Raw genomic sequence first — 23,211 nt, forward strand, 5'->3', positions numbered from 1 at the left:
GGATATAGATCGACCTGCCAACACCCATGTCAAGCTAAGAAACAATTATTGAAGCCAGAATTCCTACCTTCTGCGCTCTAAAAACAATTTGGATCCATACTCCCAGTGGGAGAGAAGTGACAGGAGGAAGAAGATAAGAAGGCTCTGACCTCCAGATTCATCAGGACCCACAGAGAGAGGAGGAAAAAGGGAGGAACATTTGGATATAGTAATGGTGTTATGTATGGCTTGGAGGGGAAGAGGGGATGGGACCTGGAAGAAAAGTGGGCATTTATGTACAAATGTAGGGAGGTCTGCAACCTTAAGAGAATTGCTGTAGCTTACAATGGAGGGATTGGGGATTCAGAACTCTGGTGGTGGGAATGGTATGGAATTATACCCCTGTTGACATGTAATTGTGTGAATAAATATTAAGTCCCTAATAAAGATTTTTTAAATCTAGCACCCAGAATTAGTGATGCTTTTCATTTACCAAACTATAAATCCCTTGATACGGTTTTGCTTCTGTTTCAACTTTCATCACAGTACCCTTGCACTCCTGTTGACTTAAACTTTTTTTTTTGCTGGTGGCACCGAGATCTCTAGCATGTACAATTTCATCATTCCAGGATGACTTTTCCATTCAGAGACAGACAGACAGACAGACAGACATGCACACAGAGTCTGTGCCAGGTGGTCATGGGACTCAGCCCTGGGCTGTATGCATGGAAAAGCAGGCACCCTACCAGGTGAAGTATTTATCTGGCCCTCAACAAACTTTTATCGAGTGCTGTAGCTCCTGATAGAGATTCAACGGGACAAATCTGGATGCAGTGATTCTGAAGTTCTGGTTCCTCAGCAACTACTGTAAGGGAAAAGATTCTTCATCCATTCACCCACAAATGCTAAAATCAGATCAGCGAAACCACAAAACACTTGTGCCAATCTTTGATATGTCAGAGGTTTTAAGATCTACTTAACAGCAAATACTAAAGCTGCAATCTTGGGGCTAGAGAGAGTTCAGCTGATATATAGTACACTCAACCAGCACGAGGATCCAGTTTCTAGCCCTCCGCAACACATCAAAATACCATGCAAAGAGGAAGTTTATTAAGTGGTGATGTAGTGCTGTAGTATTTCTTCTCTACTTCTCTATCTCCCTCTCCTTGTCCCTCTCTGTCCCTATCTGAAATTAGAAAGAATAAGAGTCTATTGGAAGTCAGGTAAAATAACTCACTTGAATAGTGTTATGCTTTGCCATATGAACGGCCTAGATTTGAGCCCAGCCCTAAAGCAATGAAACATGCTTCAATGTTGTGGTGTCTTACTTCTTCTGCCTCTCTGTCTCTATCTTAAAAAAAAAAAAAGTTCATCAGGAGCAGTGGCATTATTCAAGCACAAAAGCCCAGTTGCCAAATAATTAAATAATGCTACAATGAGCACTAACACCAACTAGATTCACACCCAAGTCTCTAAAATCCACCTCACTTTGAAATGATTCAACCTTCCTACGGACAGAAAAAAAAATGTCGTTTAAAAACATATTTAAAAAGAAGACATTTGTCATTAACTTGTACAAGCTGAAAGGGCCTATTCACTCTTATTTGATTATGGGCAGGAACATGTAGGGACAGGAAACAAACGGTAGCAACAAATCATACTTAATCTGCATGTAGTATATCCAACCAATGATTAGAATGAAGTGTAAAAGGTGAAAAATCTGTGAAATGTAAGGCAAAACTAGATGCAGACTTCAGATACACAGATTTTGATAGGTAAGAACAATATGAAGACACAAATAAGAATAAAGTAAAAAAAAAAAGTGACCCAGGAAGTCATACAGTGAGCAGAGTTAGACTTGCAAATATACTGTCTAGCAAAGTGATGCTCTGATTATCTTTGTCTCTTTCAAATAAATAAATCTTGGGCGGGTATAGATAGCATAATGGTTATGCAAAGAGATTCATATGCCTGGGGAATCTAAAAGTCCCAGGCTTCAATCCCCGCCCCACCACCCACCACCAGCATAAACCAGAACTGATCAGTGTTCTGGTAAAAAAAAAAAAAAAAAAAAAAAGGAGGAGGAGGAGGAGGAGGAGGAGGAGGAGAAGGAGGAGAAGGAGGAGGAGGAGAAAGAGAAGGAGGAGAAGGAGGAGAAGGAGAAGAAGAGGAAGAAGAAGAGGAGGAAAAGGAGGAGGAGGAGAAGGAGGAGGAGGAGAAGGAGAAGAAGAAGAAAATAATTCTTTATTTAAAATACAGAAATAAGTGGCTGAGCACGTTGTGGTATATATACACAATGGGATACTATTCAGCTATTAAAAATGGTGATTTCACCATTTTTAGCCCATCTTGGATGGAGCTTGAAGAAATCATGTTAAGTGAGATAAGTCAGAAACAGAAGGATGAATATGGGATGATCTCACCCATAGGCAGAAGTTGAAATGCAAGATCAGAAGGGAAAACACTAGGCAGAACTTGGACTGGAGTTGGTGTACTACACCACAGTAAAAGACTCTGGGGTGGTGGTGGGGGGCATTCAGGTCCTGGATCATGATGGCAGAGGAGGACCTAGTGGGGGTTCTATTGTTATGTGGAAAACTGGGAAATTATATGCATGTACAAACTATTGTATTTACTACAGACTGTAAAACATTAATCCCCCAATAAAAGCATTTTTTTAAAAAGAGAGAAATAAAATTTCCTGACACTGAGTCTTACAGAAGTACAGGTGTTCAAATCTCAAATTCACAAAGTCCTCTCCTTGCTTGCTGCTGCCATGATACTGAGTTCAAAGTAATCTTCCAATGTGAAAATGTACAGAACTCTGGTGAAAAATGAAAACTATGCTCTTGAGAGAAACAATGCTTTTGATGAGTAAAAATTATGTTTTGAGGTTTTTAAGCTGCTTTTGTGGAGTACAAATTATGTGTATGTGTCTAAATTACAAGCATCTATCCCAACACTATAGCTCATGTTTTCAAAAGGAAAAAAGAAAAAAAAAGGAGGGTCACAGAGACAGCTAGCCTGATGGGGTACCCTCCTTTGCCATGTGCACAGCCCAAGCTGGAGTGGAATGCCACTGTCCCAGGGGGCTCTGGTACTCTGGCATCCATCTCTCCCTTTCTATCTTAGAAAGAGAAAGCTGAAAGTGAATGAGTACATCAAGATGATACATGTTATTATGAAGTTTATAAACAGCATAACATTCCTAAGAGTCCCAATATTGTCTAGGATCGTGGTTCGAGCCCCCGGCTCCCGACCTGCAGGGGAGTCGTTTCACAAGCAGTGAAGCCACTCTGCAGGTGTCTATCTTTCTCTCCCTCTCTCTGTCGTCCCCTCCTCTCTCCATTTCTCTCTGTCCTATACAACAACGATGACATCAATAATAACTATAACAATAAAACAATGGCCACAAAGGAATAAATAAAAAAATCATTGTATAGGACCTAGTGGGGGTTGTATTGTTATATGGAAAACTGAGAAATGTTATACATGTATAAACTATTGTATTTACTGTCAAATGTAAAACATTAATTCCCCATGAAAGAAATTTTTAAAAATCATTGTACATAAGTTGCATAAATATTTAAGGCTATGTGGAGTGGCAGAAAATGGCAACTGTATGGGCAAATATAGCTTAATGAAAAATAACTTCAACTCCTCTGTTAAAACAATAGTCTCAGGACTATGACTACCCCAAAACAGAAATTTTGGTGTTGTCTGGTTCCTGCACTGTCACAGTGTGTTTCCTCAGCCATGCATACATAGCCAGTCCTGGATAGCACACTGATGCTGAGAATTAAAAAAGAAAACAAGACACGCCACATCCGCACACATGAAAGATTCCAGATTATCCATACTGATGGCTATATCTCTCCCCCAAATAGAGTAGTGAGGATACAGGAAGAGGTACTGGGTGAAAGTACTATACTATATAAATGTGTTATTACATCCGGTCACTTGGGATGAAATAAGTTGAATGAAAAACACTTTGATCTCACATCAAGCTAAGAACAAGTTATTCATAGGATATATTCACTGGCCAACCATTCTGGATCACTCAACAATTCAGGGTAAAAGCCTCAAATACAGTCTTTTCTCTACTTCAAATGAATTGTATACAGCATATTCAAGTGCACAACTGACAGTACCTGTAGCCCAAAAGCCATTGTATAAACAAGAATCACTCCAAGACAAAGCATCTTGTCCAGAAAACATGAGAACCAAATATCTTCCCCAGCTCTGAAGGTAGTGAGTACTCTTGTTCACTCCACTTAGCAGAGATGATGAAATATACTGAATGAAACACATCTTATGACTAAGACTGCGAACTTGAGTGAATATAACTGACTTCTTTGTTGGACTAGAGGCCAACTGAGAGTCTACATTCCAATGCTCTTCACAGTGGTCACTGACAAGATCACAAAGTCTCAGTCTTTCTTAGAGTAACAACTGAATGTCTTTTGGGTTGGTTCTGTGGGAGGAAAAATTATTCATCTTATTAATATTCACCAAAACATCTGTGGTTAATTTTTATTGATAAAACCAGAGTAAAACATTACATTGCAAAATTTTAAAAAAACTATCCAAATTGTATATGTGGATCTGCTTTAAAAAAAGATGTGTCTCTAAGTAGTAGAGAAATGGTAAGCTATTTAAAAATGGTACTGAGGTAATTCATTAGACATTTGTAGCAAGAATAAAGTGATACCCTACTTTACATCATAAATCCTAGGCAAGTTATAATTCTAAATTTAAAAAACTAGCATGAAACAAAAGTGGATATTTAGTTGGTTTCAGTGTAAGGAAGAAAGAGACAAAATACACAAAACAAAATACTAACAGATTTGACTACATAAAAAATAAAACTTCTGTACATCAAAAATAAAAAATAAAAAATAAAAAAAAACAAGAAATGGAGTTGGGTAAGTGTGTGAGACCCAGGGTTCATTCCCTGGAGCTGTACAAAAACAAACAGAACATTATAAATGTTAGAGCAGCCCTCTGGTCTCATAAAAAATATGTAAGGGATGGGGTAATAGCATAATGGTTACACAAATGGATCCCTTGGCTTAGGCTTTGAAGGCCCAGGTTCAATCCCTAGCACCACCATAAACCAGAGCTAAGCAGTGCTCCAGCATAAAAAAACAAAATAAAATAAAATCTGACCCCTATCACACTGAGAGAAACTTTTGACGTTGAGATGCTATGGCCCTGTCTGTCTCGGTCTTTCAGTATTTGCCTCAGTATATTTGAAAAAGTTAACCTGTAATGGTAAAGTACTGGTGATGACAACAACAACAAAGTGATGAACATACAACAGGGAAATGAGGAAAGAGTATAAAAAGGCAAGCCACACAAAGAAAGTAATGATTGGAAGTCCAAGTCATAGTCATTAGGCAAAAGAAAGGAATAAAATGGATACATATCAGAAGCTCTGAAGTAATGTTGTCACTATTCACAGATAAGATAGTATACATATAAAAACCAAAGGAATCCAGAAGAAAACTCCTGAAAATTATTAGGCAATATAGTAAGGTAGCAGGCTACGAAATTAATATACAAAAAAAATGTGGCATTCCTTTATATAAATAGTAAGCGAGAAGAAATCCAGAAAGAAATTCCATTTATAATGGCAGCAAATTAATTAGGTAACTAGGGATATAATAAGCTTAGCAAAGGAGGTGAAAGATTTGTACAGTGAATATTATAGTCACTACTAAAGGAAATAGAAAAAAAAAATGGAAAGATAGCCCATGCTTATAGACTGGAAGAATTAACATCACTAAAATGACCAACCCACCCAGAGCCATATACAGACAGATGCAATGTCATCCCTATCAAAGTCCCACTGAATTTTTTAATGGAACAGAACAAAAGCTACAGAAGTTTACCTAGAACTAGAAAATAGCCAGAATTGCCAAAGCAATCCAGAGATAAAAGAATTAAAATGGAAGCATCACACTTCCTGACTTCCAATATTATAGGGCTACAATAATCAAAACTGGGGCTGGGGAGACAGCATAACGGTTATGCAAGTGACTTTCAAGCCTGAGGCTTCAAAGGACCAGGTTCAATCCCCAGCACCACCATAAGCCAGAGCTCTGGTAGTTCTCTCTGTGTAGCTTTCTCTCTGTATCTCTCTTTCACTAAAAATAAATAAAATATTATTAATAATCAAAACTTGATGGTAGTGAGACAAAAATACACAGATTAATGGAATAAAACTGAGAAGTCAGAAATAAATCCTCACATATGTAGAGAATCAATTATGACAAAGGGCCCAGAATATTAAAGAGACAGGATGAGTCCTGTCAACAAATGGTGCTGGGAAATTGGGCTGGAACACACTGAAGAATAAAACATGTCACCTTGCATAAAAGTCAACTCCAACTGGATTAAAGACTTGGGTGCTATATCAGAAACCATCAAAAACACAGAATAAAACACTGACAGAATCCTTCATGATATCTGCTTTTTAAAGACTTGAGTCTAACAGCAAGGAAAACAAAAGCAAAAATAAACCAGTGGGACTACATCAAACTGAAAAGCTTCTCCACAGTAAAAGGAACCATCACCAAAACAAAGACACTTGATGGGATGGGAGGAGATCTTTTTTTTGGGCAGGGAGGAGAGCTTTACACACATTACAAAAAGGTCCAATAACCAAAATATATAAAAAGCTCACAAAGCTTAGCAGCAAACAACCCCATCAAAAATGGGGAGAGAAAAAAAATGGGGAGAGGATATGGACAGAATCTTCAAAATAATTGTGGTGAGGATGTGGGGGGAAATGGAACTCTTCTATACTGCTGGTGGTAAAGTAAATTGGTTTAGCCCCTGTGGAAGACAGTATAAAGATTGCCTACGATCCGGCAATTCCTCTCAGTAATTTACTCATGGAACACAAAAACACATATCCAAAGAGATCTATATATGTCTATACTTATAGCAGCATTAATTTGTAAAAAATAATTTAGAAATGATCCAAATGTCCAACAACATACAGTGACTAGAGAAGTTATGGTATATATCCACAATGGGATACTACTCAGATGTTAAAATGAAGTCATCTCTTTTGCCTCCTCTTGGATGGACCTCGAAGGAATCCTAAGTGAGAAAAGCCAGAGACCTCACTCATAGGTGAAACTGAAGTTACAACTAATCTTAAGTATTAAAAAGAAAATGGAAGTATCATATTCCCAAACTTTAAACTACACTATAAAACTATAATTATCAAATCAGCATGATATTGGACCAGAAATACACACAAAAAATCAATGGAAGTGAATTTATAGGCTGGAAATAAACCCTCACATACATGGATAGTTAATTTACAACAAAGCAATCAACAGCAATACAATGGAAAAAAAGGTTTCTTCAACAAACAGTATAGGGGAAACAGGGACACTTGAAAAAGAATGAAATTAGACCACTACATTACACTACACATAGAAATCCAAAATGGATTATAGACTTAAATACATGGACAGGAGATATATCAACTGATTTGCCTGCCTTAAGTTCCTGTTTCAGCCTCCAGCACTACATGGCACTGGAATGTACTTGAATGTACTGGTGTACTGCTCTGACCTATCTCCATCTCTTATATTTAATAAATTAGAAAAACTTAAAGATATGAATATTTTACCTGAGACTATAAAATACTTAGAAGGAAACATAAGTGATCATAGTGATTTTGGAGATTTGACTCTAACAGCAAAAGAAACAAAAGCAAAAATAAACAAATTGAACTCCATCAATCATAAAACTTCTACACAGTGACAGAAAACGTGTCAAGGGCTGGGGGGGGGGAGCTTGCCTTAATAGTGCACCTGCTTTACAGTACATGTGACCCAGATTCGAATCCAGTAACCACACACTGGAGGAAGCTTCAGTGCTGGGGTGTCTTCCTCAGCCCCCCGTCTTTTTCTACCTAAAAAAAGTCAGCCCTGAGTGGTGAAGCCTAGAGTGATAAATCCCAGACAAAATCATAAAATAACTTGTATCAATACAAAAATCTATTCTACTGAAAAGGAAATGATATTTGCACATCAGACATTTGGCAAGGGGTAAATATTCAAGTATATAAAGTACTAATACAACCCAACAACAAAATGCAATCTGGTTTAAAAAAATGGACAGAAGATCTGAACAAACACTTATCCAAAGACCTCATATGGTCAACAGGTACATGAAAAAAAAAGTTCATTTTCTGGCAGGGGTGCAAACAGACTCTCATGCCTGAGGCTCCAAAGTCCCAGGTTCAATCCCTCACACCACCATAAGCCAGAGTTGAGCAGTGCTCTAGTTAAAAAAATGTTTATTATCATACATTAGGAAAAAATATGATCTCAAAACCCTAGTAGACTATTAAAAATAACAAAAATAAGAACTATTGACAAGGACATAGAGAAAATGGAACTCTCATATATCACCACTGATGGAGATGTAACTTGATACAGCATTCTATGAAAAACAGTAATGGTGCTTGCTTCAACAGCACATATAGTAAAATTGGAATGATGCAGAGAAGATTAACATGGCCCCTGAGCAAGGATGACATGCAAATTTGTGACATGTTCCATACATATATTTTGTTTAATAAAGTTTTATGATTATTCAAAAAAAAAAAGAAAACAGTATGGAGGTTCCGCAGAAAATTATAAACAAAATTTCCAGGGCCAGTAAGACAGCTCACTTGGAGAGTGACCTTTCTTTGTCAAGGGTACAGCCAAGGTCCAAACCCAGCTCCCAACTGCACTGAAGAAATTTTTGGTGCTGTGGTAGTGGTGTCTCTGTCTCTCTCCTGAAAAAAGTCAGCCTGGAGTGGTGAAGCCCCAGTGAGGACCAAACAAAAACAGAATTACCCTATGATCCAACACTACTTCTTGGTACAAAAAACATGAAACAGATGCATGCATCCCCATGTTCAATGCAAAATTTTTAACAACAGGCAAAATGTAGAAACAATCTAAGTGCACTCTGATGGGTTACAGGACAAAGATTATTTTCTCTGCCTCTTACACATGCACACATGCGTGCACACACACACATACACACTCAAATGCACAAAAATGGAGTATTATTCAGCTATAAAAATGTTATCTTCCCATTTATAGCAACATGGATGAAAATGGAGGTGATTATGGTAGGTGAAATCAGTCAGAAAGAGACAAGTATTGTATAATTTAAATCATACATAGAATGTAAGGAAACAACACAAATGAACAAAACAACAAACCCTTACTTAGACTCTGACCACAATATAGTGATTACCAGAAGGGAATGAGATGGAAACTGAAAGGAATAGTTAGAAAGGTTCAACTATAGTGGGGGGGGTTAACTAGGAGCAAGGTGGCACTGATGTGATATATACATTTATCAAGGTATGAAGTGGTACACATGTAACCTACATAGCATTATAAACCAATGGGATCTCAATAAAAATATACAAATATTTAAAAATTGACATTCCACTTAGTGATACCTCAACATATAAACTAACTAGATGAAAAAGGTAGAGATGAATTTAACAAAATATTGGGAAAAGCCAGGATGTATTTTTCTATGTTTTCCTATTCAAAGATGTATCATGACTTTCCCAATAACCCAGTATGTCAGGTCTTAAGCATGTTTATACACTTCAGTCCAGTTATTTCACATCAACACATACATTCTGTAGAAATAATAACAAATTCACTAAAAGCTATTTGTAAGAATACCCTTCAAAGTACTATTTGTAAGAAAAAAAATTGGAATCAGCCTTAACATCCACCAACATGAGAATGGCTACATGAAATTATAATGCACACATGGTGGAATATTATTTAAGAAAATCAATTTTAAAATATTCATCACATCTATTAAGTCAAAAGGCAAAGAGTTAAAAAAATAATCCCAATCTTGAAATAGATGTATCCATATTACATGATACATAAAAGTTTACAATTAAATGCACTAAGAGTGGTTATGTCTAGAAGAGGCTTTACAGTTGATTTAAATATTCCTGTTATTTTTCAAATTTCCTAGAAATCTAAATGCAATACTTTCACATCCAGGAAAAAAAAATAACTTGAGATGGGTAGGGAGGCAAAAATAAACAGGATAGGCCCAAGGACGAAATCAAGAAAATCTCCCAACAAAATCTACCCTCTGTTTTGCCCCTGATTCACTCATTTTTCTCAGGGAGTGAAGATTCAACCAGTTGCAGATAAATCTACTAAACTGCATTATCAGTATTATCACTTAGACATCTTATCTAAGAGCGGGTCAAAGAAACCTTGCCAATTCCTTGCTGAAATCTAGATTTACATCTCTCGTATTTTCCTAATCTACCAGCCCAGTAACCCTGTCGCTCAAGACAATTTGGTCAGCCTGACATGACTTAAATGGCCTTGATAAATCAATACTGGTTTCTCATGCTCACAACAACTTCCTTTTCTGAGTATTTACAAAGCAATCATTAATAGTTAAATCTAGGATTTAACTCAAGATTTGCAAGTTCTCTTTCTCCTTTCTGAAAATCTGAATAGCACGTGTCCTTATCCCAAATGAACATATTTACACAAAATATGCTAATTTTCTTAATTTTAATCACGTGGAAAAATCCCAAAATATTTAGGGTCTTTGCTTTTGTAAACTCTCTAAATTAACTGAAAATAAGAAAGGCCTACTGCAAGAGAATTAAAACTATCATAGAAAAAAATAAATAAAATGGAAAGACAAGACCCTTATTAAAGCATTACTATTATTAGCTCAAGACTGTGATTCAGTAACAATCTAGGTACAAAAAGGAACTTATAAATTAAATTCACAATTCATTTTCATTTATCTATCACAGAATTTGAATTACAAGGAATATGAGAGATCATTTTGCAGAGACCCTTCATTTCACAGATCAGAAACATGAGGTGCTAAGAGGTAGACTAAATTGGAAAATCACTAGGTCACTTAAATTCAGAACTAGAACCCATGATCTTGACTTCTCCTCTAGGAATTAGCATGGAAATACGTGTGTGTACACACACACACACAAGCTCTATATATATTCTGAGCAATTACAGTATTTTTTTTATTTTGGTGACAGCAATTGTTCAATTTCTCTATTTAAGACAATTAAACAATTACCATAAGTGTAGCAGTAGTCTTAATCTCTAAATAAAGCAAAAGTGATCAGGGTCAGTATTTCAATGAGAAACAGATTTTAAAAATAATTTTAAAAGCCAGAACTAAATAAAAACAATTCACTCTCATTATTATGAAGTCTATTCATTGCTCTACCCCATCAGGGAAACTAATGTTTTGCAATTAATCAACATTCCTACAATTTGCCTCAAATCATCTACCAAGGTATATATATACAGGGGATGAGGCAGCGGCCTCAAATCATCTACCAAGGTGTATATATATATGTACATGGGATGAGGCAGTGGCGCACCCGGCAAAGCACACAAAGCACTATTCTCAAGGATACATGCAAGGACTCAGGGTTCAATCCCCCGCTCCCCAACTGCAGGGGGAACACTTCACGAGTGATGTGCAGGTGTCTGTCTATATCTCTCTGTCTCTCTCTCTCTCCCCTTCTCTGTCTCTATTTTCCCTCCCCCCTCCCCTCTCAATTTCTTTCTGTTGTCAAATAATAATAATAATAATAATAATAATAATAATGCCAATAGAAGTAGTGGATTCGTAGCACTGGCACTTGGCCCCAGCAACTGGAGGCAAAAAGAAGAAGAAGAAGAAGAAGAAGAAGAAGAAGAAGAAGAAGAAGAAGAAGAAGAAGAAGAAGAAGAAGAAGAAGAAGAAGAAGAAGAAGAAAGAAGTACCTGTCTAGTTAGGTTCAGATTCCTTTATCAACTCCAGCTACCATGGCCTTGGTTTACATAGCAGACAGAAAAGCACAGCACATGCATGCACACACACACATCCACACAGGTAACTCAGCCCCAAGAAAACAAACCTAAAAATAAAGCTTTTACTTATTTTTATTTTTTTATTGGGAAGTTAATGGTTTACACTAGAGTTGTTAGCACACAAGTACTATTTCTTATCTCACCAATATAGTTATCTGTAAAACACTCTCACCTCCAAATTAGGTCCATTACCCTGTACCAGGACCTAAAAGCCCCCCTCTGACCCCTCTGGCTGTTGTCCTTTCCCAGAGCCACTTTCTTTGGTGCATTACACCAGATGAGTCTCTAAGTTTTAATTTATTTATTTATTTATTCCCTTTTGTTGCCCTTGCTGTTTTATTGTTATAGTCATCATTGATGTCGTTGTTGGATAGGACAGAGAGAAATGGAGAGAGGAGGGGAAGACAGAGGGGGGGAGAGAAAGATAGACACCTGCATACCTGCTTCACCACTTGTGAAACGACTCCCCTGCAGGTGGGGAGCTAGGGGCTTGAACCAGGATTCTTACACCGGTCCTTGCGGTTTGCGCCACCTGCACTTAACCCACTGCGCTACAGCCCGACTCCCTCTAAGTTTTACTTTTATGTTTCCTCCTTCTGTTCTTATTTCTCAACTTCTGTTCATGAGTGATAACATCACATATTCATCCTATTTCTTGCTTATCTCACTTAACGTGATTCCTTCAAGTTTCATCCAAGATGAGGTGAAGAAGGTGATTTCATCTTTCTTAATAGCTGAATAAAACTGGCTAAGAAAGCTTTTACTATTTTCTTTTAAGTTTACAAAAGAAAGTGGGCCTGCATTAGCAACACAGAAAATGTCTGGAAGTGCCTCAAGAATATCAAATTACTTTGTGACTTGGTAATTCTACTCCTAGGCATATATACCCACAAGAACTGAAAATGTATGACCATAAATGTTCATAGTAGCATATTTGTAACAGTCAAAAAGGTAGAAACACTCCAGTTGTCTACATGAAGAATAGATTAACAAAATGTGGCATAACCATAGGTTAAAGTATTATTCAGCCATAAAAATGAATGAAGTGCTACTACATGTTACAATATGAATGCAACTTGAGAGTATTATGCAAAAATGATATAAGACAGTGAAAACTATGTAGTATGTGATTCCACTTATATGGACTTGCCTGATAAGGTAACTTTATAGAAAAAAAGTAAATTGATGGTTGCCTTGGCCTTGAGAGGGGAAGAAAGGAGTAGAGTGAGGAAGGGAGTGACTATTAATGGGACAGGCTGTCTTTCTGGGGTGAGGAAAAAATATCTAAAATTGGTTATGGTGGTGTTGTGCCATTCTGAATATTCTAAAAGCCACTGGATGTTTTACTTTAAATGGGCAAGTTGTATGTGGCAAGTGAAAAAGTTGTTTAAAAAACATTGGACCTGGGACTGGGTGGTGGCACACCTGATTGAGTGCATATATTAACAGTGCTCAAGGACCCAGGTTTGAGCCTCTGGTCCCCACCTGCAGGGGAAAAGCTTTGCAAGTGGTGAAGCAGTGCTGCAGGTGTCTCTCTTTCTCTCTCCCTTTCTATCTCCCCTACTGTCTCAATTTCTGGCTGTGTCTTTCCAATAAATAAAGATAATCTAAAAAAATTTAAAAAAAAACATTGGACCCTATCATTTTTATCAGACTAGCATTCTTAGTTAAAATTATTTACACCCAAGCCTTAAACGTCTATAGCATACAATGATAAGACTGAATGGTTATCTTCCCGATTCTTTTAAATCACCTGTGTAATGACATAGTAGGCTTGCTGTATTCTTAAGTCAATTTAGAAACTGGGTGAGAATTAAATCAGGGAAGCAAGCAAAATAACAAATAATAAATACATAGAATGATTAACATTATTAGATCTCAGGTGAAAGTAAGTAAAATTCATAGTGAAAAATCACTTTATACCCATCAGGATGGCTAGAATCAGAGAGACTAACATTGGGGACTGGAGATATAGCTCAGAAGTAAAGCACACATATGCCTTGTGTGACATCCTGGTTCAATACGTGGTACCCCCCCCCAAGAAAATAAACAAAATACTGACATTAACAAGAGTTGGTGAGGCTATGGGGAAATGTGAAATCGTGCAGCTGCTATGGAAAACAGTCTGACATCAACAGAGTAAATAAAGACTCATCATGTGATCCAGTAGGTATACATACCCAAGAGAAATGAAAACACATTTCCACAAAAACTTGCATAAATATGTTCATAAAACAGTATTCAAAACAGTTTTAAGTGTGCAGGAGTGAGTTTGACCAAATCTTCAAAGATGACCTATTGCCCATCCTTTTCAAGTTCTCCCAAAACATTGAAGATAAGGGAATACTTCGAAACACTTCGAAGGAAGCCAAGGTCACCCTGATACTAAAAGCTGACAGAAACATTAGTAATAAAGAATTCAGGCCAATATCCCTGATGAACAGAGATGCTAAGATTCTCAACAAAAACCTGACACATCATATTCAACATTATAATTAAAACACTGTACACCCCCTCAAAAAAAAAAAAAACATTGCATCTCACGACCAAGTGAAATTACACCAGAGATGCAAATCAATTAATGTACTTTACCATATCAACAAAAGGAAATCCTAAATTCACAAATTATATTAACAGATTCAAAGAAGACTTTGTGACAAGATCCAACATCCATTCACGAGAAACAAAAGTAAATCCCAAAAGTGGGGATAGAAGAAACATCTCAAGGGAGTTGGGCAGTAGTGCAGAGGGTTAAGTTCACGTGGCGTGAAGTGCAAGGACCAGCGTAAGGATCCTGGTTCGAGCTCCCAGATCCCCACCTGCAGGGGAGTCGCTTCACAGGCAGTGAAGCAGGTCTGCAGGTGTCTCTCTGTCTCTCCCCTCTCTATCAGCCCCTTCCCTTTCAATTTCTGGCTGTCTCTATCCAATAAACAAATAAAGACAATTAAAAATTTTTAAAAAGAAACATATATCACCTTATTAAAGGCCATATATGCAATCCCACAAGCAATATGAATGGTGAGAAAGTAACAACTTTCCCTCTAAAATTAGGACTAAGACAAGGGTGTTCACTCTCATTCAAATTTAACAGTTTTGGAAATCCTAGTCAGAACAATTTGGGGAGAAAATGAAATAAAGAAGTGGGGACAGCAAAGTAGTTAACCTTTGCCATGTGCATGATCTAGGTTTAAGTTCAGCTGCTACCACAATGGAAGAAGCTTCAGTGTTGTGATCCCCCCAGCCCCACTCTGTCTCTGCCTCTATCTAAAATTTGCCCAGCATAGTGAAGCCTGAGGGATGATAAAAGATAGTCAGAGATCCAAATTTAACAAAAATATCACTGTTTGCAGATGGCATGGTAACACATATAAGAAACTCCTAAAGAATCTAGCAAAAAGGGCTGGGGAGACAGCATAATGTTTCTGCAAAATACTTAATGTCTGAAGTTCTAAGGTCCCAGGTACAATCCCCAGCACCACCACATGCTAGAGCCGAGCAGTGTTCTGGTCTTTTTCTCTGTCTTTCTCTTTTTCTTTCTAATTAAAATAAATTAATGCAATTTTTAATTTAAAAATAAATTAACTAAAATAAGGTACATATTTTTAAAAATCTAGCAAAATTCTCTTAGAAACAATTTATAAATATGATAAAGTGACAGATTACAAAATTAATGGCATTCCTCTGCGCAAGCAGCAAACCAGAAAAGGAAAATATCAAGAAATCAGCTCCATTTAAACTATTATCAAAAAGAATTAAGTATATATGAATGATTTTAACAAAGGAGGTGAAAGACTTGTACAAGAAACTAAAGTACTACTAAAAGAAATGAAAGACACAAGGAAATTATACATTAGAAAGAACATAAACAAGTGTTGGTGAATATGTGGGGGAAAGGAAGCCTCCTATACTGCTGGTGGGAATGTAGATTGATCCACCCTCTTTGGAAAATAATCTAGAGATTTCTAAGACACTATAAATGGGCCTGTCCTATGACCTGGTAATTTCTCTCCTGAGGATTTAATCAAAGGAAACAAAAATACCTATCCAAAGAGATCTCTGTATACCCATGTTCATAGGAGCACAATTTGTAATAGCCTAAACTTGAAAGCAACCCATATGACCAATAACAGATGAATGTGTGTTTGTACTATGACTACTACTACTACTACTCAATTGTTAAAAGTGCCAAGTCTCCTTTGCCTCATCTTGGATGGACCTCAAAGTAATTATGGTTGGTGAGGTAAACCAAAAGGAGAAGGGTAAATACAGGGTGAACTCACTTACAGGTGGAAATTAAGAAACAAGGAAATAAAAGGGAAAACACAAGGTAAAACTTGCACTGGGTGTGGTATATTGCACCAAAGTAAAGAATTCTAGGGGAAGAGAAGACATGAGGGAGTGAAAAGAGCATTGGGAACCAAGGGAGGTGATAACTATGCCCATGTATCAACAAATCTACTGTAAACTACTATATTTCCAATAAAATGATATGAAAAAAAGGATATGGAAGGCTATCCCATGTTTTTTGGACTAGAAGAATTAACATATGGCCCAAAGAAATATATAGATTAAATGCAATACCCATCAAAATCCCAATGACTTTAAGGAAATAGATCAAAATACTGCTAAAATTTGTCTAGAATCACAAGAGACACAGGATTGACAAAGCAATCCTGATAAGAAGAACAAGAATGGAAGTGTCACACTCCATAATTTCAAATTATATCACAAAGCTATAGTAATTAAAACTGTGTGGTGTTAGAAAACAGACATACAGATCAATGGAAAAGAACTAAAGGTACAGAAATAAACCATCATACATATGGACAGTTTATGGCAAAACAGCCTAGAGCATTAAATGGAGAAAAAAAGTCTTTTCAATAAATGGAGTTAGGGAAACAGGGTAGCGACATGCAGAAGAACAAAACAGGATCACTGTCTCAAAATGTACAAAAGTCATCTCAATGAGGGCTTAGATCTCAGACCTGAAACCATAAAAATACATTGACAAAAAAAAAAAACACTGGCAGAACTCTCCATGATATTGATTTCAGTGATGTCTTAAGGGACTAAGTTCAATGGTAAGAGAAAAAGGGTTAAAAATATGTAGGATTACATCAAACTGAAAAAAGCTTCTTCACAGTAAGAGGAATTATCACTAAATGAAAAAGGACACTCTACTGAATGGTAGGAGATATTCACACACCATCCCTGAAACAAAGGGATAATAACCAAGATTACTTAAAGAACAAAGAAGACTCATTATCATCAACAAAAGCAAAATATCAAAGAAAGGAAAGATCTGAACAGACAGTTCACCAAAAAAGATATACAGATGGCCAATAGGCATATGAAAAAAAAATGCCACTTACTATAAGAGAAATGCAAATCAAGATGATAGATCACCTCACAACTGTGAGAATGTTCTACATCAGAAATGACAGAGAAAGGCTGTGAAGGAAGCATAATGGTTATGTAACAAAAGACTTTTATGCCTGAGGCTCTGAAGTCCTAGGTTTAATCTTCAGCACCATCAGAAACCAGAGCTGAGCAGTGCTCTGGGGTTTTTCTGTTTCCATAAAATAAAATAGAATAAAATAAAATAAATGACAGAAACAAGTGCTGGAGACATAGAGAAAAAGGAACTCTTTTACACTATTGGTGAAAATGTTAACTGGTTCAGACGCTATGGAAAATAATATGAAGGTTCCTCAAAACAGTGAAAACATACCAACCATATGATCTAGCAACTCTTCTCCTAGAGATCTATTCTAAAAGGGGCCAGGTGGTGGCACACCTGGTTAAGTGCTTACAAGACTCCCTGGTTCAACTCCCTGGTCCCCACCTGCAGGGGGGAAGCTTCACAAGTGGTGAAGTAGGGCTGCAGTTTTCCCTGTCTCTTTCCCTCTATCTCCCTCTCCCCTCTCAATTTCTCTGTCTCTATCCAATTATATATATATTAAAAAAGAGATCTATCCTGAGTGGTGGGCTAGCATAATGGTAATGCAAAAAGACTTTATTTGCCTGGGCTCTGAAGTCCCAGGTTCCCCACCACCTCAAGACAGAGCTGAGCTCTGGTATGAAAAAAATAAAATAAAATAACAGAAAACAAAGTAAATATATGAGACCTATCCTAAAAACACAAAAACACCTATCCAAAGAGATATGACACACTGACATTAATTTCAGTGTTATATGCAATAACCAAGATTTGAAAACCCAAGCTCCCAACAAGAGATGAATGGATGAAGAAGATGTAATGTATATACATCACACTCTATACACTCATCTGTAAGAAACATTTAAGTTCTGTGGGATTTAAAAAACAAAGCAAAGGAAAGTATAGGGTGACACATTAATAAACATGTTTATTTAAGCAGAGCAGAGGCTACTAAAAAGGGAAATAGGAAGGGGCTAAGGTGGGGGTGGTGGGAGAATAGGACCCTATAGCAGAGGAAAATACCATTTTGGTGGTGGGAGAAGTATACTGCATATGAAGGGTACATATGAAATTGTACCCTTGATAAAACAGATGTGTGGATCAACATTTCCCCATCAAAAGTCAATTTAAAAAGTAAAGTACAACGTGTAAATCTAAGAATAAACTGACTTGACATCACTTGCTTAGAGAAATGCAAAGTAAAACCACAAAGAGGGAGCTGAATAATGGTTACAGTGTGCAAGGATCTGGGTTCAAGCCTTGCTCAGTTCCCACTTGAGAAAGAGGAAGCCTGATCAGCAGCTCGCTCTCTCTCTCTCTCTCTCTCTCTATCTCCCCCCTTTCCCACTCCCTCTCCTCCTCCCTCTTCCCCTCTCTCCCCCTTCCCTATCAATTTCTGGTTCTATCCAAATAACAAAAATATATTTTTTAAAAAGTTAAACTATTAAATAAAATGGGGGCCAGTCAGTGGTGCACCTGATTAAGGACACATTAAAATGTATAAGGACTCGGGTTCAAGCTCTGGCCCCCACCTGCAGGGGGAAAGCTTCATGAGTGGTGAAGCAGGGCTGCAGGTGTCTCTCTACCTCTCTATCTCCCCTTCCCTCTCAATTTCTCTCTGTCTCTATCCAATAGTAAATAAAATATTTTATCTATCCAATAAAAAATGTTTTTAAAAAACACGAAGAGATACCAATTCACATCAGTGAGAATGGCTTTAAAAAATTGGGGGAGTTGGGCGGTAGTGCAGGGGGTTAAATGCACATGGCACAAAGCGCAGGGACTGGTAAGGATCCAGGTTCTAGCCCCCGGCTCCCCACCTGCAGGGGAGTGGCTTCACAGGCGGTGAAACAGGTCTGCAGGTGTCTATCTTTCTCTCCCCCCTCTAACTTCGCCTCCTCTATTTCTCTCTGTCCTATCGAACAACAACAACAACAATAACTACAACAACAGTAAAAAAACAACAAGGGCAACAAAAAGGGAAATAAATAAATATTTTTTAAAAATTGGAAACAACAGTGTTAGGGGGAACACAAACTGGTGCAGCCCCTATGGAAAATGGCAATGGAGTCCTAAAAGCATAAGCTTTAAATGCCTTCTGATCTTGCAATACCATTCCTAGGCATATATCCAAAAGGCATGAAGACACTAACAGCCAAAATAAGAAATCAACCTAAATGTTCATCAACAGATTCCAGAACAAAGAAACTGTGGGATACATGTTCAATGTAATACACAATGAAATAATACAGATGGAAATAGAATATTACATGAATATAACATATATTTAAATATATATATAATATATTTAACACTATGTTAAATAAACTAGCCAGTCACAAAGGCCACATATTATATGAACCCATTTATGTGAAATGTCCAGAACTGACAGGAAGTACATTAAGGATTGCCTAGTACTGAGGGAGATGGGGAGGCTGGAGATGACAGCTAAGGGGTAGAATCTCTTCTGGAAGTGGTGAAAATGTTCTAAATTTAATTGCTTTCCAGATGTATGGGGGCTGGGGGAGACAGCTTTTCTACCACAGCAGAAAGTAGCTGTGGCCTAGTGTCAGAACCCAAGTTCTAAGGCAAATATGACTTCAGACTTATTCCATCCCTTACTGGCTGTGTGACCTTAAGCAAATCACAGAATATCTCTCTCTCCCTCTTCCTCTCCCTCTCTGGCAAACAGGGGCTCACATAGGCACAATTCCACTGCTCCAGATCCAACGTTGTTTTTCATTTTACTTCAGAGAGAGTAACAGAGGAGAGACACTACCACACTCTTCCACCACCAGTGGAGCTTCCGCCAGTGCCCTGATGTTCTTATATGGAAGACAGGGACTCCTGCATGGCAAGTCAGCATGACCTGGCCCCAATTTACTCAACCTCTCTAACCTTGATGTTCCTCATCTGTTACTTTCCTCATCCATCCTACAGGGATATTCTGAAAACTAATGCTTACAAAGTCATCATGAATAGAAACACAATTAATTCAATTCAACAAACCATATACTAGGCTCTGAAGTAAGTACTGGGAATACAAACATGAATACAATACTAGCTGCCTTCAAATTGCACCATGTAGAAATAATGTTAACAGGAATTAATTTTCTTGCCTCCTTTTAAGATGGCAGTAGGGTTTTTATTTTTTCCGTGACAAGCTTTCTTTCACCTCTGTGTTCTCAAGAGAGCATACAGATAGGGCTGAAGTTATGCTTACATCCTACATTCTCAAAGAGAGAGAGATGGGCTGGCTACTTAAATGCTTAGGAGAAATATATCAATATCACTCTCACGTATTCATATTATTATCAACACTACTCTTAATTCTTCAGGTCTTGCCTGAAAGTGATTTCCATGATGAAAGCGTACCTTTTTCAGCACTATAAAATATGGAAAATTCTCATTCTTTCTCATTCCCTGTACTCCAGACTACCGAAATTTATATTCCAGCTGAAAAAAATGGTTGCAAAGAATAAATTTCCAGTGTATCTACCTTAGTGACCAATTCCTGATTTGAAATTCAGGTGCTACTACAAATAAAAAAGCCTCTCCTATGATAGTTAATTTTATTTCAGTCTCTTTTTTAGATAGAGTGAAAGAGGGGTCAGGTGGTGGTGCACCTGGTAGAGTGTACATATTACAATGCACAAGGTCCCAGGTACGAGCTGCTGGTTCCCACCTGTAGAGGGAAAGCTTTGTGAGTGGTGAAGCAGTGCTACAGGTGTCTCTCTGTCTCTCTCCCTCTCTATCATCATCTTCCCACTCGATTTCTGGCTGTCTCTATCCAACAAATAAATAAAGAGAGAGACATCACAGCACCAAAACCTTCATCAGGGCTGTGGGGGCTGGGCTCAAACTTGGGTCATTCACAGGCAAAGCAACACACTATCCCAGCGAGGTATTTCACCAGCCCACTAGCCATAGTTTATAAACAGAAGCTGACACAAAGTAACTGAGAGTGAAGAGGAATGTAGAAGATGGATTTTTAAATCAAAATGTTATAGCATAAAGTCCATCTGTCCCTTGATGGAGCAATTCCACAAGTCATAATAGATTTGTTTTCACTTTAGAATAGATTGGAAAAGAGCATTTGCCAAGAGCCAGTTGCTTAAATTTCAATGTGAATTCTAAGGAGGATTATACATGCCCAAGAACATAATGCTATTTTTAGCTAATAGGTATGATTTCTGTGTCCACAGAAGTATGGAGCAATTAGGAGTGAAACTATTAAACCAAATCACTGGCTGTGCTACCTTATCACCCAGCACTTCTATCGAATATTTTAATATTTTCCAAAATTTCATCAGAAAAGGGCATGTAAAGTACCTGTGATAGTCACAATACAAAGAAAGGCCAAATAAGCACAGTTCATTAAAGCTTTAAACCACATGTATGAAAGGACCGCAGGGCAGTTCCACCAAGTTGCCACCTAGCTCCTAAGTACCCACAGAAGACAAATTAGAAAGCAACAGCCTGTATGCAGGAAATGTGGCTCAGAGAGCAGAGCACAAGTCTCACATACATGAGGCCCCTGGTTCAATCCCCAGCAACATATATGCCTCAGTAGAATAGTGCTCTCATCATGCTCTCATTAGACAAACAAACCTCTTTTAAAAAGAATGCAACTGTCCTAAACCTATCATCATCCTAATGTGTGCACCTTTTCTAAATTTTAAAAAACCTGTAACAAAGTGTGTGAAAACTGACTCTGATGATGTATTTATTAAAGGTCACCTAAACTGGTGAACTGTGTGATATATGAGTTCTAACTCAATCTGTTTTTTAAAAAGAAAATCGTGGGGCCTGGCAGTAGTGCAGCAGATTAAGCGCACATGGCGCAAAGCGCAAGGAACAGCATAAGGATCTCAGTTTGAGTGTCTGGCTCCCCACCTGCGGGGGGGGGGGGTTGCTTCACAAAGCAGTGAAGCAGGTCTACAGGTGTCTTTCTCTTCCCCCTGTCTATCTTCCCATCCTCTCTTGATTTCTCTCTGTCCTATCCGACAGCAATAACAACAACAATGATAACAACAACGATAAACAACAAGGGCAATAAAAGGGAAAAAATAGCCTCCAGAAGCAGGGGATCTGCAGTGCAGGCACAGAGCCCCAGCAATAACCCTGGAGACAAATAAAATAAAGAATAAGGATCTTTAAGAAAAAGAAAGAAAATCATTCTCACTCTGATTATTTTAATTAGCCAAAGCTGTTTTTCAAGCTTGTAAGCTAAAGGTCTGCATTGGTTTGGCAATGGTGGCTACTGAGGCACTGGGAGATGTTATATTCTCCATGTACATCTTCCTGTCCCTTTGTTTTCCTGTTGTTCCCATGCTCTAAGTGGGTCTTAAGTCTCTCAGATATTCCCAACCATGATTTGTCACAATCCAGGGACCTCAAGATTAAAGTGATTGGTGACCTTCGATAGTGTTCCCTTCCTAACCTTCAGCAAGTCACATCCTGGCTCTCCTGTTGCTATTCCAGTCTGCACAATGGCAGGGTGAAGGACTATGTGATCTGTCCAGCTCTTATATTCTATGTGAAAAAAAATCCCATTAACAAATTCCCTTGCAAAATATCTGCCATTTTAGCCAACATACATACTTTTGGATTAATCATTTTGAAAAGATCCACATAATAAAAGATATCCAAAGAAAAACATCTAAGATATTTATAAGGTGTGCAACATGGTGTCCTTCATGATAAAAACTTGCAGTTTATCAAAATTCAGAGAATCCAGAACCCAACACAACATTTTTCACCATCCCTCTGGATTTGTCTCTAAAGGTCCTTTTTCCCTCCTTTTTTCAAGTAGAAGCTCTTTTTTCAAGAGCTTGGAGTGGGGTGAGGGAAGAAGCCACAGCCCTGAAGCTTCCT

The 23,211-nt window shown here is 37.7% G+C and overlaps 1 protein-coding gene and 1 non-coding gene across 8 annotated transcripts in view; one reads left to right on the forward strand and one right to left on the reverse strand.

Annotated features, from left to right (window-relative positions):
* DLG3 (discs large MAGUK scaffold protein 3) overlaps positions 1–23,211 on the reverse strand; it is an 85,324-nt gene that overhangs the window by 50,684 nt on the left and 11,429 nt on the right. The window lies entirely within an intron of this gene.
* LOC132536007 (U6 spliceosomal RNA) lies at positions 8,467–8,573 on the forward strand. The gene has a single exon (XR_009547708.1). It is a non-coding gene; the product is annotated as a U6 spliceosomal RNA (small nuclear RNA).

This window comes from Erinaceus europaeus, chromosome X, assembly GCF_950295315.1.
Source record: "Erinaceus europaeus chromosome X, mEriEur2.1, whole genome shotgun sequence".
Lineage (NCBI taxonomy): Eukaryota > Metazoa > Chordata > Mammalia > Eulipotyphla > Erinaceidae > Erinaceus > Erinaceus europaeus.